The 19,714-nt window shown below is 39.7% G+C and overlaps 1 pseudogene; it reads left to right on the forward strand.

The window, feature by feature from the left end:
• The first annotated feature begins 3,727 nt into the window (after positions 1-3,727).
• On the forward strand, positions 3,728-5,061 carry LOC104415371 (annotated as a pseudogene).
• Positions 5,062-19,714: the final 14,653 nt, after the last annotated feature.

Here is a 19,714-nt window from a genome sequence, read left to right on the forward strand (position 1 = left end):
AATTGAAGGATTTGTAACTAAATTTGTAAATTATTAAAATGCTTAGGATTGAGTTAGCCGTCATATAATAGTTCAAGACTTTTTGGACAATTGTCCCTAATTGTACTCAATAGAAAGTTCATGTGAAAAATGGTCATATTTAATCTAAGTTGACATCTTGGAAAAGGTCATGATAAAAACTCGTATATTACGCTTGTGATTTTTCCAATCTCCTGTTGTGCAGTTTCGTCACCGAACCACTCATGCAGCTACAGAATTATTCCGGTTTCAACGTTCAAGAATACGAAAGATGCTAACAAAATTCTAATCAAATACTAAGTTTTGGCGTATGGTTAGCTTAGATCACGTGTCTTCTGCAGATCTATATTTAATTTTATATATGTCATCTTTCATTACATAACCAGAGGGACTGGGGTGGGTTACATCCCCTGCTAGCCCAAGACATCGACCCATAGATCCTAACACGCACCAAGATCTTTATTCAAGGCCTCATCTTTTCAGTTTCTAATCAGCTGCCAGATTTGGCAACCCCTTTTTGAATAACATATATGGTAAACGTACTAATTAATTTATTTGGCACGCTTACGAGCATGATTAAGTGGCAATGCGAGTCGCAGTTTTTGTACATTTAGGGCAAGCTCTGGAAAAGTGGAGATTAAACTAATAGCAAGCATACCACCGCTTGCGATGGCTTAGTTAGATAAGGCTTTGCCGGTCCTTTGCGAGGAGGTGAGGAGTTCAAATCCCGCCGGACGCACGGGATCTTAAGTGCGACATCGGGGTGGTGGGTTCTCAGCTAGCGTCGCTCCAGGGTTTAGCCGCCGGCTGCCGGCTGTACGGGGTTCCACAGGTACCAAAAAAAAAAAAAAAAAAAACTAATAGCAAGCATGCCTGTCCTCTAGAACTAAGGTAAGGCATGAAGCGGCTGAGAAGAAGAATAGATGCCGTAACAAATCGTAGCAGATGATGCTCACTAGATGAGATGAGACCCAAGAATCGCCTTCAACCGGGTGGATAATTGCTGAGCGAGAGAGGGACGGCTCCATTAGATGGAAGACTTAGAGAAAATTTTAGTTTCTAATGACTGGCGATTTAGCGAGTTATCATCAGCTAACGATCACGAGTTCGCAAACCTGAGTGATTGAAATTGATCATGCTGAAGAGAACAAACTGTTGCGAGATGATAACCCAGTATTTTCTCATTAAGCAGAAGATTGATGGACTTTATGCTTGTAACTAGTAATCCTTGCGTATGTTTGGCTTTTTCAGAGCTCCAGCCCCATTTTTCTAATGCAGTTTCTGTGACCTAAGGGACTAACTGTAGCATTATGCTGCCAAGTGCCAACCCTCACGTATCGATTAGCGTGCACAACTTATATTTATTCATTTCCCTTCATTTCTGTCTCGACACTTTATAAGATTCCCTTTTGCACCGATCGGTCCACATGAGCCAAGCCATCCAAAATAAGTAGTATAAGTAATCATATAAGGTGATGATCATTTGAGAAGAAGTATAAACTTATGAATCACTCCGTAAAGCCTCTTGCATACTTTGATATGTCACACTTTTGTTTTAAATTCATTTAGAAACAACAATTGGAACGGTTCCTCAAAGAATGGAAAAAAGGAAAACAAATTATCTTTTGCAACTCTAAGAATATAGCAAAGTGGATAAGCATACATTCAAATATATCATATTTTTGTGTTTAAATTACAACATCTTTAGAGCAACTTAGAGAGCCACCTCTCCTCGCCGCTAATTATGAAAGGTTAACTATAGGGCACTAGTATGCAATATTAACTTTAAATTCTTTGGTTTCATTTGTTTTGTAAAAAATGAATAATTTGAAAACTATTTTCCTAAAAAATAATAGTTTATATTGTTTACAAAAATAAATGAACGGAAAATATTTTAATTATTCAAAAATGTTTAAATGTAAATTATTGTCAATTATGAAAAAAAATTCATTGATTAATTATTTTAAACTATATAAGAAATTATTTTTCAAAAATTAAATTTAAATTATTCATTTTTAATAAAATAAGCGGAGCTTATAAACAAGTACAAGGGAAAAAAAGAAGAAGATAAGATTCTGCTTTTTTTTTTTTTGTTCGTAGATTCCCACTAATTTTGTGGTTCCGATTTGCACTAATGGCACGTCCGATTCTTGCCTTTAAATGAAGTAACTGATTGATGCTCATTTCCACCACCAAAGTGATCGCACTAGGGGTAAAAAGTCATCCAGTCATTCACACAATTATGACTTTGATTTGTAAGTAAACCTACTCGTGCCGCTTTGTCTAGCCATAAGATATTTCGTTTAGCGAGAGTTAGGGTGTATATGGTAACATTTTTGTTCTTTTATTCCTCGGAACAAAAAAAAAGAACATAAATTTGTTTTGTAAAACTTTTGTTATCGGGAATAATTTCTCTATTTTTTTGTTCTCGAACAGTTTTGGAATAGAAATAAGAAACAAAAAAAAGTAGTTTCTTGTTCCCAGGAATAATTTCTAGAAATAAGCCAATTTTTTTTTATTTTTTTGTTCCTCTCTTTTGCGGCGGCCACCTCTAACCGGGAGCCACCGTCGACCGCCGCCAACCATCGCCGACCATTGCCACTGTTGCGGACGCTAGCCACTAACCGTCATCGCTAATTGCCACCACCGCCGTTGTTGCCGTTGCGCGATCGACTGCCGACCGCCGACCGTCATCAGCGACCGCCACCGCGGTCGGTGGTCGGCGGCGACCGATGGGCTGTGTGGCGGTGGTCGGTGGTGACGGTTGGTGGCCGGCGGTTGTGCAGCGGTAGCGGCGGGTAGCGATGGGTGGCGACGGGCGGCGATCCGTGAGCAAGAATAAAAAACTAATAAATACAAAAGAGAAACTGTTTCGTATTAAATGCATTTTTATTTTTTATTTATTTCAAGAGTAGAAATTTAAACACCTTATTTTAGTAAGAAATTATTCTCCAGAATAAAATATAAAAAAACTATTTTTGAAAAAAACTCTTTTCTATCATGCATAGCCTTATTGACTATTAGCATTTTAGTGGGGTTATAGTGACCTCGTGTGGAAAGTTCCCTAACATGGCATCTTGATGGGATTGCAATGATGGTGTCGGCCCCATCTCACCCTTTTTCCCATAGCACACACCTGTTTTTCATTGGAACACGAATCATATCATATTCAGATCAGAATAACAATAACACGGACTTAAAGATTGATTACAAATTTGATCGAAAAAAAATTTATAAGACGGACTTTTTTGGAGTGTATTTAATATGAACCCTTGTTAATATGTTCTCTCAATACTATTGCTACAATATCACGAACAATATTCCTATAGTTATTCAAGCCAAATTTTTCTACATCCTTCACATGTCGTATTCATGTAATGGTTTTTCATTGTTGTCTCTTGAGTTGTCTGAGTTGCCTCCATCTTTCTGTCACATCTTTTCCGTAAATCATCAGTTTTGACATATTAACATTAGGTACCCACTTACTATAAGAAAACCTTTCATTAGACATTACATAATCTTTTGCGAATGGGAATGAGTTATATAGCAAACTTTTACGTGCAATAAAAAACCGGTTTATCTCAACTGGAGACAATTTCTCCATATCTTCGTCGCCGGCCGAATACCGAAATAGAAGAAATCCTCTCCCTCCTATAAAAGCAAAGTCATACCAGCTGCAAGAAAATCACTTTTTGAGAGGAGACGGAGAAGAAACGCTCGCAAGAAAAATGCCGGTAGCGAGCCAGGCACTCGAGCACAATAGCCACCAACTGCTAGACGAAATCAGCCGGGCCGGTTTTGGCACCATATTCCGGTGCTTCTCCCCTGCCGACAACTCTTTCGCTGCCTGCAAGGTCATTGACAAGCGCCGCCTCTCCGACGCCACCGACCGCCAATGCCTCGTCAACGAATCCAAGCTCATGACCCTCCTCTCCCCTCACCCTCACATACTCCAAATCCTCGACGCCCATGAGACCGACGACTGCCTCTCCCTCGTCCTGGAGCTCTGCGAACCCGACACTCTCTAAGACCGCATATTGTCCAGTAAGGCCCTCCCTGAGCCTGAGGCCGCTGTGTGCATGGCACAGCTCCTTCATGCCCTTGCGCATTGCCACCGCGTCGGGCGTTGTGCACAGGGACGTGAAGCCCGAGAACATACTGTTCGATTCGAGAGACATCCTGAAGCTGGCGGACTTTGGCTCGGCGGCCTGCTTGCACGAGGGTGGGCCTGTGGAGGGCATAGTGGGGACGCCGTATTATGTTGCACCAGAGGTGCTGATGGGGAGGGAGTACGGGGAGGAGGTGGACGTGTGGAGCGCTGGGGTGGTGATGTACGTGATGATCGTGAGATCTCCGCCGTTCTGGGGTGAGTCGGCCTCGGAGGTCTTCGAGGCGGTGCTGAGGGGGAACCTGAGGTTCCTGGCAAGTGCCTACAGGATGGTGTCGGCGGCGGTGAAAGATTTGTTGAGGAATGATGATTTGCAGGGATGTTTCAAGGAGAATTTCTGGAGAGCAGGCCTTGAGTGAGTGCTTCCAACATTTTTGCCCATCATTTTCTTCATTCATTTGGTTTCATTTGGCATTAAAATGTTCAGAGCACAATTTTTAGTAGGCTTCGCAGGCCCTGAAAATGGTGTTGAAAGGTCTTTGCAGCTAAAAACTTTTATCTTGTTATTTCCAGAAAAAACTAATCGGAGAAAAGTTCTTTTCTGAATGAACCGAAAGTATATTTGTTAGCTTCTTTTCAGCGTTCCAGAAATTTAAGAAATGTCATGTTGATTCTGCGTGTTAATCCCCCAAGATTGAACAATCATCTTAATCTAGGGGTGATACTTTTTAATCTTTCTGTGCCTCTCTAATGGTATTCCTCTTGTTCTGTTTGTGCTCTGTTTTTCCTGAGCAGCACATCCTTGGATCCCGAGCGTGGGGGAGACTGGGGACATGGTTGATCTGAAAGGTTCACGTATCTCTCAGAAGCACAAAGAGACTGTCACTGTCAAAAGATGCATATAAATGTTGCCTATGCTGCGAATAATTTTCTTGAGAGAGAGAGAGAGAGAGAGAGAGAGAGAGATGACCAAGTTTGCATTGCATTTGTCTAATGCAACAAACTGAAGATTCCTCGGACGAACATGACTCCAATGACCCAACAAGATTTTTTTTTTTGGGTACGAATCTACTGCTTGTGTGTGGCCGCATGAGTCTGCCCCCACAAGTGACAGCAGCTTCATCTTCCCCCCTAATTTCAGCAACTCTGCTGTTAATTCTATCCTGTGCTTATTGTATAAACTTTGGTTTATACTAGAATCTTGGGCGGTAGAAAGATACTAGTGGCTTAAGAACTTTTCTGGTCCTCTTTTCGAATTCTTTCCTGATTACTGGAGAGATTAACGGATGTGCATTGAAGGCAAATATTTTACTTCTACTGCTTTTATGAAAAGATGGTTGGCCTTTAAATTAAAGGATGTAGATAAATTCCCAGAAGAAGTGGATTGAGAATCAGTGCCTTTGTGCTGATGATGGATGGATGGTATTTGAATGAACTAAATAAATTGCAGTCTCCTTCAGTTGGAGTTACGGCTGATAAAGAATTTGTCCTGCTTATCACGTGGTTTAATTCATTCGCAGAATCTTAAGGCAAAACAGCAGACAGACCAGCCTCTCAAAGGGTTTCTGACTTATGATGATTATCCCAGTTTATTCTACCTTGACAAAGTGTAGTCTTGCTGAACATTACCCAGTGAAAAAGGAAAATTGCTTCGGAATAAATGATTGGATTGGTATCCGAATACATTCAGCTTATATCTTGTTGATCGAGTCCAAGGAGAAATTATACGAATATATTTAAACATTGGGTATAGATAAGATGTTGGGAGTGTGTTGTAGAAACTTGATGCCTTCATTTGGAGAGATCACCAAGAGAGAATTTAATTCCGAGCCCCTCAACATATCCAGTAGGATCAACATTCGCTTAAAAGCTTAACTATGAGTTGTGGGATATCTTTCCTAATAGATTCAATTTATCAAATCGATAAACATTCTCCAATTCGGTCCGGTTTTGTACATGGTTCAACTCAAGACATGATTTAACACACGAGAGGTTAGATCACGAAGTGAATAGGCCTACTCGAATGATTGCAAAATTATGGAGAGGGGGGAAAATTAGCTACTAGTGCTACAATCTTAAGGTCTGAGCTTATTAAATTCTCTACATTTGAATTATTTGCAATAAACAAAAGGTCTTAGAAGTCAATTTTGTTGCTCTATCCCTATAGCTGTCTATACTTACATAAAAGAGAAAAGTACAACTGAAACAGGCGGCACAAGGAGCATTTGCCTGGCTCTGTCTCACATAAAAGAAAGTTAATTGAGTCCTCTATTCAATTTTGTAGAAGAAGTCCCAATCTTGCAGCTACAGTACATGCTTCTGCAAAATATATTATTTTCTTAGAATATTTAAATAATAAACTATGTTTTTATCTAACTCCTTAAGCTCATTATATCAAAGCAGGAGGTCCGAATTCAAATCTTTCCAAGTCCATTATTTACCTCCCTTATCGTATATTTTCACATTTAGTCTTAGGTCACGGGTCAATTTATGCATGAGGGGAAGTGTTGGAAGGTTTGGATATCAAACAATAATTTCATCGTCTAACAATTTAAGCTTTTAACGTAATTAACTATGGTCCACCAAAATCTAACAATTTAAGTATTAGAAAGATTAAAAAATAATTCACATGAGTGAAGAAGAAAAAACACAAAACCCCACATGTTTGCCTGCGAAGATTTGATTGTTAACAAAACCCTATCGAATTTCCATTTTATTACATCCATCAATCCTTCGTCTATTTTTCTGTTTGCACATGCCTAGCATGTGATTTTCAAGAAGAAAATTGGACACGCAGATCCCTGGATTGCCATAACTTGGCATAAGAGGACGCTTAAGTGCCATAACTTACGAAAGTGACACTTGAGTGCCAAAATCGGAGAGAAATGGATCACTTAAGTGCCACTTCGGCCAAAACGTTGACGTGTCAATTTTTCAGCAAAGCGAGTGCAAAATGACGCCATTTTGGGTTGACGTGGTACAAAAAAATATAAAAATAAATAAATAAAATTAAAAATTTAATTTAGTTAAAATATTTAAAAATAATAATTTTAATATTAAAAAAAATTAAAAAATTAAAAAAAGGTGGGGGGAGGCGGGCGAGGGAGGGCCACCGGGGTTGTCAAGCCTTGGCTGGGGCTAACGACTTCGGTTGGCTGGCGGCGAGGGCTCGTGAGCCCGCCCGGATCCGGAGAGTCTGCGACTCTTGCTTAGCCGGGCCAAGGGTTGTCGCCTCGGGGTCGACCCCGATGGCAGCGGCGAGGGCTCACGAGCCCTCGGGCGACCCCGGTGGGTGGCGGCCCTTGGCCCGGCCGGGCGAGGGTTGCAACCCTCCTTTGGATCTAGGCGAGGGCTACAACCCTTGCCTCGATTCGGGGGCGAGGGCTCGCGAGCCCTTGCCGCTGGTCGGCCGGGGTCATCGGCCCTTGGTTAGGGCCCGACGACCTCGGTCGACCCTCCCCCTCCGTTGTCGGCTCTTCCTAGTGACGGCGGGGAGGTGGCGGCGGCGACCGAGCCCTCGGCCGCCCCCCCCAAATTATTTAAGTTTTTAAAATTTTTAATATTAAAATTATTATTTTTAATATTTTAACTTAATTTAATTTTAAATTAAATTTAATTAATTTTTATATGAATTTTTTACCACGTCAGCCTAAAACGACGCCGTTTTTACATTATTTGGCTACGTCAGCATGTAAAATGGCGTCATTTTGCACTCGCTTCGCTGGAAAATTAACACGTCAGCGTTTTGGTCGGACTTTGGCCGGAGTGGCACTTAAGTGATCCGTTTTTATTTCAATATGGCACTTAAGTGCCACTTTCGTAAGTTATGGTATTTAAGTATCCCTTTGTGCTAAGTTATGACACTTGAAGCGTTTTTATGCTAAGAAAAATTGTAATTCTTTTAATTGTTTTTGGTCAAATCACTCTTTTACCTCCATATAGGCTAAAAGAAAATTAAAGTTCATACAATAAATGTAGAAAACAAGAAGCAAATGTCTTCATCACTAAATAAGATAACAAGAAGAAGAAGAAGAAGATAGCTCCCAGGATCTAAGACTAAATTTGCACGTAAAGATATTGAAAAGTTTTGATAAAAATATTGATAATGGAAGAAATCATAAAAGCACGAGAGGATCTTCTTTCTTGTGATGAGGGTCCTCTAGGGATCAATGATGGACCAAGTGGATTGGTAGGGCCCAATAACATCAGTTTGATCTCTGAAACTTTAGGAAGAACCTCAATGCAATTCATCATCTCGTGCTTGATGGCATTATAGGAATCGAGGCTATTGGTGGGTTTGGGAAGGCTTTTGGGGAAAGTTTTTAGGAAAATGTAAAGACTTTTGAGTTAAAGGTATTTTAAAAAATGCAAAGTGTGTTTGGTAAATTGTAGTTTGAAAGCCCATTTGAAGTACCTTTGAGCAAAATGGTGTTTGAGGGAATTACATTTACAAAGGCTTTGGTGATAAAAAAAAATTATCAAAAGAAAAAAAAAATTGACTAGCAAGGATAGGTGGCTGCTGGATGTCAGGCGACCACTGAAGACCATCGGCGAGGGTCGTCGGACGTCGGGCGACCACTGAAGTCCACCGGCGAGGGTTGCTGGATGTTGGATGACCACTGAAGACCATCAGCGAGGGTCACCGGACGTTGGGTGACCCCGTCGCGACCCAGATCTGGGTTGCGGAGAGGTCGTGCGACCTTTGGTGACTGCCACGACCAAGATCTGGGGTGGCGAGGTCATAGGAGGACCTTGCCGCCCCCTGATCTAGGTCGCGGCGAGGTTGGCGACCCAAACCTCACCGCGACCCAGACAGGGTGGCGGTTGCACCACTCCCCGACGACGGTCGCTTGGGCCACCACGACCATGTCGAGCCGTCGGTGGTCGCTCACAGCTTCGAGTAACATGTCGGCCAACCTCAACGGAGAAGAAGATGAATAGTACAATGACAAGGGCAAAACTAGAAAAATCAAGAGTAAGTGAGAATAGTTTTGGAAAAAAAAAAAAAAAAAGAACAGTGCCACTTGTATGCCAAGAAAGTTGAAAGCCCTAGGCACCCTCACACCTTCCTTGGGCTTTCAGCCTTGAGAAGGCCAGCTTTGGCCTAATGGGAATTTCAAAGTTGTTCCCAAACACCCAATATTTAGCCCAAGTATCTTTAGAAGCCCAAAGCTCTTTGCAAAGTCAATTCCAAACGTACCCTAAGATCATATGGTCTCTAGTAATGCCCTTCCAACTAGTACTTTTGTAGAACTCCCTCCCTTATTTTGCTCTTGCTATATTGATAGAACGCAAGAGCAAATTCTTCTAGAATCTCATAGAATCAGAGATGCTTGAGGAGAATGAGGCCGTGGACCCACCCAGTAATGATTGCTAGTCCAAGTGTTTGCATATGCTAATGGAGAGACTATGAAGGCAAGGCATTGCCTGACCATTCATCGACACAAATCTTAGATTTTTTAGATGGACGAGGAACAAATTCTTGAGCTTTGGAAACCCTCTATCTCCGAAAACCATTATTTCCTCATTAAAGGCATCCATTAGACTAGGCTCCACGAGATTGGCAAATTCTGCACAGCAATTGGGGGGTTAGATTTCAATCCGGTCCATGACAAACTCATTTTGGCTAGATTGTTCATTGGAGGAAGCCAACGAGGCAGCTTTTTTTGACATCCTTTGATATTTAGGATCCGAAGGAGGAGGGGAGATGAAGATAGAAAATCTAAATTAATAACTTCAGCCTCACTTTTTGCTGCCACACTTAGTATTCGAAGGTTGGTCATCTTCTCAAGGGAGTGGCATAGTTCTTTTGCATCATCTGTCTTAAGGTCCATTACACCCACCTCATTAGTTCAATTAACTCTCCTAGCTCTTGCATTTTTATCTTACTTTGACCACCTCTAGCTTTTATACAGGTCAATTTCTACAATGATACTAGCACTCCAATGCCCAGGGGAGCTAAACATCCCTTAAAAAAACCTAAGGTTATCATTCCGGTATAACTACACATCAACAGATATTGTAATTTCTTGAGCTTGGTTATCTCCACAAGAAGCCCATAAACCAATGTGTGTTTAAGATCTATAGTCTTCAAATTTTGGAGTTTCCTAATTAACCTAGGAATGATGCACACGTTGGTCCCTCTCAAACTTAGATAATTCAAGTGGAACATAACTAGTATCTATGGGGAGAACTTGTGAAGGGATGAACCACTCAGATTTAACACCCTCAACATCTTAGAGCCAAGTGGGAAGAATTACTCAAAAATATGCAGAGAGTATAGGTAGGGGAGATTTAGCTGGTTTAGTGCAATGTTGCAAGTGTATTAGGCTGATAGACACCGAACTTTTTCATGCATTTTTTTTTTTTTGCTCAAATGCGAAAGAAACAGAGTTTTCACCCCTTAGCCTAGAAAGGATACTTACACACATTAGGTCATGTACCCCGTAGCGTCTTAGCCTTCCAAATGAAATTGTTTTTGCAATTTGCACCAAACTTCTATTTATAAGCTCCTTCAGGTATCTCTCAGCAATCTCCTCCTGTGTCATCCCTTCTCTTTCCTCAACAAGTTCTTCTACAATCCACAGACGGATGAGTCTCACACACTCAATCACATGATCCTCTGGAAATACTCCCAAGTACAAAAAGCAGCTTTTCAAGTTATAATGCAAACCATTGTAGCTCAAGTTGAGGATTCTCCTAAAATTTTGCATCTTGTCATTGCTTTCTAGTTCCATGACAAGGCTACTAAAAATTATCTCCCATTCTTGGGCATCTTTTGCAAAGAGAAGACCACCAGTTGCCTTTATGGCAAGTGGCAAACTCTCGCATTTTTTCAAAATCTGTTGAGAAAGGTGTTCTAGGTGAGGAGGACAGGGATTCCCATAGAAGGCTTTCTTGTAGAATAAGGACCATGATTCTTTTGGAGATGGGGGCTTAAGTTTATAAACTTTTGATTGGTTGAATTAGGGATGAGCATTGGTTTAGGGTTGACCCTGACCTGACCTTGGACCGGCTCAATCCTACTGGTCTTGGTCCGATTCCTAGGGAGATTGAATCGATCCTTGGTCTCGGGACCATTGAACTCTGCATTGTGCATGTTGATCCTCGATCTTGAGAGTTTATGATTGGTGTAACCCGGACCAACCTTGTATATATTATATATTATACACGTTATATATTTAATATGTTGTAATAATATTCTTTTATCTATTCTAAAGTCTATAACTCTAACTTAACGTTAATGGTGTTAATGAGTCCTCCTCCTCTAGCATTCTGTTATGTTCTCTTGTTTCTCTTTTATCTTTGCCAAGTAAATCCAAAAAGAATAAAGCCCCAATTAGAAATTTAAAAACCCTCTTCAGAGCAACACTCGATGCTCGCCTTGCTCCCGCTTGTTGCTTGCGGTTGCCCCATTCCTGCACGCTGTTCGCTTGCCACTAGCCCCGCTCTCGCACGTTGATTGTTGCTAGCCCCTTGCCTAGCTCGACCTATTACTTTGAAAATCATAGGTTGTAAAAGGCTAAAACAAAATCAAAGTTCATACAACAAATGTAGAAAATAAGAAGCAAATGTACTCATCACTAAATAAGATAACAACAACAAGAACAAGATAGCTCCTAGGATCTAAGACTAATTTCGCACATAAAAGTATTGAAACGTTTTGATAAAAATATTGATAATGGAAGAAATCATAAAAGCATGAGAGGATCTTCTTTCTCGTGATGAGGGTCCTCTAGGGATCAATGATGGACCAAGTGGACTGGTAGGGCCTAATAACACCGGTTTGATCTACGAAACTTTAGGAAGAACCTCAACTCGATTCATCATCCCATCCTTGATGGCATTATAGGAATCAAGGCTAAGATCATATTGTACCTAGTAATGCCCTTCCAACTAGTACTTTTGCAGAATACCCTCCCTTATTCTGCTCCTGCTATATTGATAGAACACAAGATCAAATTCTTCTGGAATCTCATGGAATCAGAGATGCTTGAGGAGAATGAGGCTGTGGATCGCACCCACTAATGATTGCTAGTCTAAGTGTTTGCATCTGCTAATGAAGAGACTATGAAGGCAAGGCATTGCTTGACCATTCATCGACACAAATCTTAGATTTTTTAGATGGACGAGGAACAAATTCTTGAGCTTTGGGAACCCTCTATCTTCATAAATCATTATTTCCCCATTAAAGGCATCCATTAGACTAAGCTCCACAAGATTAGGTAAATTCTACACAGAAATTGGGGGGTTAGATTTCAATCTAGTCCATGACAAACTCATTTTGGCCAGATTATTCATTGGAGGAAGCCAACAAGGCAGCTTCTTTTGACATCCATTGATATTTAGGATCCGAAAGAGAAGGGGAGTGAAGATAGAAAACCTAAATCAATAACTTTAGCCTCACTTTCTGCTGTCACACTTAGTATCCGAAGGTTGGTCATCTTCTCAAGGGAGTGGCATAGTTCTTTTACATCATCTATCTTAAGGTCCATTACACCCATCTCATTAGTTCAAGTAACTCTCCTTGCTCTTGCATTTTTATCTTACTCTGACCACCTCTAGCTTTTATACAGATCAATTTTTGCAATGATACTAGCACTCTAATGCCCAGGGGAGTTAAACAGCCCTTAAAAAAACCTAAGGTTATCATTCCAGTATAACTGCACATCAATAGATATTGTAATTTCTTGAGCTTGGTTATCTCCACAAGCAGCTTAGAAACCAACTCGGACCATGCTTACCCTTAAGTTGAATGACGAAGTAGCAATGTTAGCTGTGCGAGTCGTGGTTAATATTCGGCTAGAGAAATTGCCATTGGGCATTGCATTTTTTATACGTTCTAATGCTTCCTTGTCCCATTCATCATATAGAACAATGACGTACCTCTTTTGCTGCAAAAACTTTTTCACTATTTGCTTGAGACTTGTGCTTCTCATGTTTTCTATTCCTTTAGGGATCGATTACTAAATTTCTCCACAAAATTATACAATCATGTCCCTCAAAGTATCCTCAATCTTATGGGATTGGGAGACATTGATCCATGCATGGTTCTGGAAGTAGGCTTTTACTTGTTGATTGTTGTAAACTCATCTAACCAGAGTGGTCTTCCCTAAACCACCCATCCCTAAGATTGATACAACTTAGAGTCCGGGTGCTTCGTCAACAAGCCACTTAATAATCTCTTCACTCGGCTTGTCAATCCCCACTAGTTCACCTTCCTCGACTAGAAAAGCGTCCTCCCTGAGATCGCACCATGAGGTGCCTCTAGTGGATGTGCTAGCACTTTGCTCTGTGCGATATGATTGGAAATAGTATTGCCAATGCCCTTCGCCATGCGGATGACTCTTGCCTTGATACCTATTATTTTGGAGGAGAGATGACGACGCTCTTTCAAGTTGTCTATGGATAGCTCAATCTCCATAATCTCTTGCCAAGTGGATGGTGAATTCATCCGGAATATCCTTCACATCATATGCAACATTGTTGACTTGTTTCGCTCATACCTTCGACTCAGGGTCATTGTCTTTCAATGACTTGGCAAGTTCCAAGAAGGCCTTCATGCGCTCAAATTCATTTATGATGAGTTCAATTTATCCACACATCCCTTTCCATAAATTCACCTCTTTCTCAATGAACATAGCAAGCTTCTCAACCAAAAGGGACATTGCAGATTTTTCTATTTCTCTCTTGCTCACTAATCTCACGAGATCAAAACTCAGGCAAGAAGAAAATAAGTTATAGTAGTTTGCTAGTATCGTTTGAGACCAAAAGAAAGAATCCTTTCGAATGAACATCTAAATGGGATTTGAGCTCGTCCATTCGGCGGGGTCTTCCAATGACTTCAAAACTCCAATGACACAGCACCGATTGCGACGGCTTATCAAACTGCCAAGTCAAGCCAGTCGCATTTAATTGGACCTTAGTGGCAGAATTTTATATTGCACTGTTGCTTTCATGATTCCGGCCGACAAATGGGAATTGGCAATTTTCTACTCTTGCGAGACTAGTCAACTCACAGTCCAGTCAACAGAAAACGCGAGATTAAGGGGAAGTGGGCGAGACAGATGCCTTGTCGACGACTTTCGCCGAAACGCACCATGGAATTCTTCTCTGTTAACCTCATTGCCTTCTTGCAACTACAAAAAACAACTTGTGTGATTTAAGTATCCCAGGAAAAATTGTGTCTCTGCTTTCCCGGAAAAAAAAGTTCGACATTTTCTCAACGACTTTAATGTGATTAAGTTTTCTAACTTACAGAAATTGTTAAGTCTTTCTCTTAATGGCGGTCAACTATTGCGTCAAATTGCATAAGTGGCATAAGGAGCAACCCCTGGACCCTTAAACCCTCCTGGCTCTACGTAGGTTCCCCGAAATCAACATAATCACGGTTCCTAGAGGCGCAGAGTGATGGGAGAACAGTAATAATTCGAACAATATTGAATCAATGCAGCGGAATAAAATAATCTCTCTTATTGTGTAAACATAATAGGAATTGATATAGTACAGTAAAATAAATACCAATCACGCGAACACAAGACGATTTTTTTACGTGGAAAACCTCATTGATGTGAGAAGATTAAAAACCACGGGACTTGAGTCCATCCGAAATTCTTCACTATCAACAAAATTGTTCTTCTTTAGCAAATACTAGAGGTACATAGTAGCAAAGAACTCAAGAACATAATTCTTGGCAATACACATGAATTTCACAAGAGATCAATGATAAATCTGACAAAAAACGCAAGTTTTGATTAATCTACGAAAAACTTGATGTAGGGAGCTTCAAACAAAAATTAAACAGTTCAGATTCGATAAAATTGCGTCACGAACATGCTGACAAAATTTCAGCTCAATCGAGATCATGAATCGACCTCCGACGCCAGCTTGATGTAAATTGGATATTACCAAAAACCCTAGATTTTCTGATTTCTCTTTTTCTTTTGTTATTATTTCCTTTTGTGGCTATTGCTTTATATAAATAGTGAGAAACCATATTTTCTCATATAACTTATTATATGGGCTCAAGTCCTTTTTAGGCTTGCAACTCATTGGACCTCCTTTACATAGGAGTGAACCCAACTAACAAATCTCTCCCTCACGACAATGTGGAGGGATTCACCATCCCTGCTCTCAATTGGCAATGTTCAAGCTTTTCTCTTGGTAGAGTCTTCGTCATTAGATCAGAGCCATTATGATCCGTATGAATTTTTTCAAGTTCTAACAGCTTTTCATCTAAAATATCTCTTATCCAATGATATCTAACATCAATATGTTTCGATCTAGAATAAAAAGATAAAGTCTTACCAAGATGAATTGCGCTTTGATTATCACAAAATAGTGCATACCTCTTTTGCTTGAACCCAAGTTCTTCTAAGAACTTTTTCATCCATAGCATCTCTTTACTAGTTTCGGTGGCTAAAATAAATTTAGCTTCGGTTGTAGAAAGTGCAACACACTTATGCAATCTTGGCTTCCATGACACAGTTCCACCCGCAAAAGAAATCAAATAACCAGAAGTAGATTTACGAGTATCAATATCTCCTGCCAAGTTGGAATCTGTGTATCTAACTAACTCAAGTTTCCTGGTCCCGAAACTGAGTTTCAAATTTGAAGTTCCTTGAAGATACCTCATAATCCACTTCACTACATTCCAGTGCTCTCTGCTTAGATTTGACAAATAACGACTTACAACGCCAACTGCGTGGGCCAAGTCTGGGCGTGTACATTCCATTGCATACATTAAGCTTCCTACAGCTGAAGCATATGGAACACTTTCCATATCTTTCTTCTCTTTATTAGTCATAGGACTTTGCTTCATATTTAACTTAAAGTGAGCAGCAAGAGGAGTACTAACCACTTTAGCATTGTCCATGTAAAATTTCTGAAGGATCTTCTCGATATATTTCTCTTACAACAAAAACAACTTCTTAACATCTCTGTCTCGGGTAATTCTAATGCCAAGAATCTGCTTCGCCGGGCGAAGTCTTTCATGGCAAAAGACTTGCTCAACTGTTTCTTCAATAACTCAATTCTTGAAGCATTCCTACCAACAATCAGCATATCATCAACATAAAGCAAGAGAATAATAAAGTCATCATCAGAAAATTTTTGGACAAACATACAGTTATCTGAAGAAGTCTTCTTATAGCCTTGTTCTGTCATAACCGACGTAAACTTTTTGTACCACTACATCGGTGCTTGTTTTAGGCCATAGAGACTTTTCTTCAATTTGCACACATAATCCTCTTTCCCTTTCACTTTGAAACCCCCAGGTTGTTCTATGTATATCTCTTCCTCCAAGTCACCATGTAGGAAGGTTGTTTTAACATCCATTTGCTCAATTTCCAAGTCTAGGGTAGCTGCCAAGCCTAGCCACATGGATAGAAGACATTTTCACTATCGGATAAAATATATAATCAAAATCAATACCCTTTCTCTTACTGAATCTCTTAATAACCAATCTAGCTTTGTACCATGATTGTGAAGTATGTTCATCTTGCTTCAACCTATATACTCACTTGTTCTTCAAAGCTCTTTTACCTTTAGGTAACTTCACCAACTCAAAAGTATGATTATTATAAAGTGATTACATCTCATCTCGCATAGCATCAAACCAATTGCTTTTGTACTCATCTTCTATTGCTTCTGCATAACACTCTGATTTACCTGCATCAATCAATAATGCATACTCATCTTCAGACTACCTGGTGGAAGGTCATCGGTCTCTAACGGATCTCTAGACTGGAACATCCAGTGGAACATCTAATTGAGCCTCTGATTCAGGAATAGTATTATCTATTTCAACATGTTCAGGAACATGTGTGTTATTTGGAACATTGACTTCTTGCTGCTCTTCATCAACCCGTGTAGGAATATTTGTAAGAGGAATTTGATCCAAATCAACTAGATTATCACTAACCTGTGGTGCTGAAATCGTCTATGCTTTCTTAATATCTTTTATTGTTTGATCTTCCATAAACACAATGTCTTTGCTTCTTACAGTTTTCTTTTTAACCGGATTATAAAATTTGTAGCTAAGCATATCCTGTCTATAACCAATAAATATGCACTATCGTGTTTTCACATCAAGTTTAGACCTCTCATCTTTAGAAATATGAACAAATGCTTTGCACCCAAAGACAAGCAAATAATCATAAACTCTATTAGGAACATCAAACTCTAAAGGAATGCATGGAGTGAGATTTAATACATGCATAACTGTACTTAAAGCCTCACCCCAAAAGGATCCAGGTAGCTTTGACTGTGAAAGTAAGCATCTTACCCTTTCAACCAGTGTTCTGTTCATTCTCTTAGCTAAGCCATTTAACTGAGGCGTCTTGGGAGGTGTCTTTTAATGTCGAATATCTTGTTGTCTGCAATATTTATCGAAAGGTCCAATATACTCTCCCCCGTTATCAGTTCTGATACATTTCAATTTCTTTATAGTCTGTCTCTCAACTGAAGCCTGAAATTGCTTAAAAACATCTAACACTTGATCTTTAGTTTTCAAGGTATGAATCCAAATTTTCATTGAAAAATCATCTACGAAGGTAACAAAGTAAAGAGAGCCACCAAGTGATTTTGTTTTCATAGGACCGCAAATATCAGAATGCACTAAATCCAATATACCTGACTTTCTTGAAGGAGGGGAGTTTTTAAATGCAACTCTATTTTGTTTTCCTGCTAAACAGTAAGCACACTTCTTTAGCGCTAAACTTTTCAATCCGAAAGGAGCTTCTTCTTGGCCAATATTGACAAACCCTTCTCACCGATGTGACCGAGCCTCTTATGCCATAATTCAGTTGCATCTTCATTGTACTGCATTAATTTTGTTTGTGGACAACTTTGCCTCGCATAATGTACAACGAAGAATATTTTTCACCTCTAGCCACAACAAGAGAACCTTTGGTGAGCTTCCATTGACCATTACGGAAGGTGTTGCAATACCCCTCATCATCCAACTTGCCTGTAGAAATCAAATTTAAGTAGATATCAGGTATATGTTTAACATTATTTAATACTAACCTTGTGCCATTGCTTGTTTCTAGGCACACATCACCGATGCCTACAGCTTGAGCTAGTCCATTGTTTCCCATCTTCACAGATCCGAAGTCACCTGACTTGTATGATGTAAAGAAATCCCTATGAGACGTAGCATGAACGGATGCACCACTATCAATTACCCAACTGGTCTCATGAGATACAAAATTCACCACATCACCATAAAAAATAATGAGAAAGTCTTCTTTAAGTGCAGCGACACGATTGTCATCATGTCATTATCACTTTTCTTCTCTTTACTTTTCTCATTTTGTTTCTCCCTTTTTAATTGGCGACAAAACCTCTGAATATGTCCCTTCTGATGACAATAATGGCACTCAACATTATCAAATTTATTATACTTACCTCTGTTTTTTTCTCGACTTTTATCTCTATTTCTTGGACCTCAAGACTTACTTCTTCCCATTTTCTCAACAACCAAGGCATCAGAATGTGAAGAGGACGATCCTTGTGTCTTCCTTCTCATCTGTCTACTCTTGGCAAAATTCATGGTAATCGTACCATCAGGGGCAGAATTAGACAAAGATGTTTAAAACGTCTCCCAGGAGTCCGGCAAAGTACCAAGCAATCATAATGCTTGTATCTTATTATCAAACTTGATTCCTATCGCAGCCAATTGATTTATAATTCATTGAAAAGAATTTAAATGATCAGTCAAACAAGTACCATCTTGATATCTCAGAGCCATCATATGTTTTATAAAAAATAACTTATTATTCCTAGTCTTTCGAGCATATAACTGTTTGAGCTTATCCCATAAACTGCGTGCATGTGTTTCTTCAATAATATGGTTCATAACATTATCAATCACCCACTGCCTAATATTACTACACACTTGACGATGAAATATAGACCATTCAGCATCGGTTTTATTCTTTGGTTTCTCCTCGGCAAATATGTGCAAATAAAAATCTTTCACATATAAAAGATCTTCCATTTCCAAATATGATAATTCGAATCATTCAATGTAACCATTCTACTTGTATTTGTTTCCATTGTTTAACACAAGGCAGAAAAATCAAGCAATAACTAGTTGCTTTGATACCACTCTGATGGGAGCACAATAATAATTCGAACAATATCGAATCAATGCAGCGGAATAAAATAATCTCCTCTCTTGTGTAAACCTAATAGGAATCAATATAGTACAGTAAAATAAATAGCAATCATGTGAACACAAGACGATTTTTTTATGTGGAAAATCTCTTCGATGTGAGGAGATCAAAAACCACGGGATTGGAGTCCACCCGAAATTCTTCACTATCAACAAAATTGTTCTTTTCTAGCAAATACTAGAGGTATATAGTAGCAAAGACCTCAAGAACATAATTCTCGGCAATACACATGAATTTCACAAGAGATCAAGGATAAATCTGACTAAAAACGCAGGTTTTGATCAATCCACGAAAAACCTGATGTAGGGAGCTTCAAATGAAAATAAAACCGTTCAGATTCGATAAAATTGCGCCATTGACAAAATTTCAGCTTAATCGGACTACGAATCGACCTCCGATACCAGCTTCA

This window comes from Eucalyptus grandis, chromosome 8 (assembly GCF_016545825.1).
Source record: "Eucalyptus grandis isolate ANBG69807.140 chromosome 8, ASM1654582v1, whole genome shotgun sequence".
NCBI classification, from domain to species: Eukaryota; Viridiplantae; Streptophyta; class Magnoliopsida; order Myrtales; family Myrtaceae; genus Eucalyptus; species Eucalyptus grandis.